The sequence below is a fragment of the Nematolebias whitei genome, chromosome 1 (genome assembly GCF_014905685.2).
Source record: "Nematolebias whitei isolate Nwh7 chromosome 1, NemWhi1, whole genome shotgun sequence".
NCBI lineage: Eukaryota > Metazoa > Chordata > Actinopteri > Cyprinodontiformes > Rivulidae > Nematolebias > Nematolebias whitei.
The window spans coordinates 74,701,515-74,702,531 of record NC_056498.1 but is presented as its reverse complement, the minus strand read 5'-3'; the positions used below and the strand labels follow the sequence as shown (position 1 = coordinate 74,702,531).

The window sequence follows — 1,017 nt, the reverse complement described above, 5'->3', positions numbered from 1 at the left end:
CAATTACATTAATAAGATATATGCATATAAATGGAGCATTAAGGAACAAACCGTCTCGGTGTGCGCCTCCCGGAAATGCTCGGTGGGCGTGTTTATTTCCGGCCTTTTATCACAGTTTGAGAAGGCTAGCTTTCTGATTGGTTTAGCTTCTGTTGCTATGGTTACGACTCTAGCCCGCCCCCTCAAGGACGTTAATGTCTACATTTCAGATAAGAAGTTTTGCCTCACTGAAATCGTTCGTTTTAGCTGTTTGTTTAACGTGATTATACCTTAGTGATACCAAATGATTTGACTTAAAGTTGTTTATTTCTAGGAATAATTAATAACTATTAATTGTTATCTAACTCATGTTTGCGTGTTCTTACTTGATCCTTTTTATACTTTTTAGTTTAGTTGCTGTTGTAGCTTACTGTGACAATTAACCCTGTGTCCTCTCAGCTAAACCGACCCTGTATTCAACAAGGATTAAATGTTAATGGTTATTATTAAGAGAGATCCTGAGGGATCTTATTTAGTCAAACTATATTAAGTCTAAATTAAAGAGATGTGTTCAAGCTTTATTTATGTTAATCAGTCTGCTATCTGGCATGATTTGTTTGCTTGTAAAATATCAAATGTGAACTTGTAAAATTATCCTTAGCTAATATGAGATTATATTTAAAGGTCAACTAGTTAGAATTAGCAAACATTTTCTATAAATATAGTTCAACCCTGGAAGAAAGACACACACACACTTTGTATAACATGACATTTGAATGCTTGATAGGAAATATAAAAAAGGTATAAAAATATGAAATCCAACACCATCTAAACACAAGCAGAACTGGTTTGTTCCACTTTAGAGTAAGCTGTTGGGGGAAGAATCAGTTTTGTTGTGTGTTTCCTTGATTGATGAAGCCTTCTGGATCGAAGGCGAATGTTTCAGCACAAAAAAAGAAACTGTCTAGATGACCTGACTGAAAAATGTTGGACATAGTTATATAGTAACATATAACATATAGTACAGTAACACATAGT

The 1,017-nt window shown here is 34.1% G+C and overlaps 1 protein-coding gene across 1 annotated transcript in view; it reads left to right on the top strand.

Annotated features, from left to right (window-relative positions):
* Positions 1–1,017, top strand: part of setd4 (SET domain containing 4) — a 10,844-nt gene that overhangs the window by 1,604 nt on the left and 8,223 nt on the right. The window lies entirely within an intron of this gene.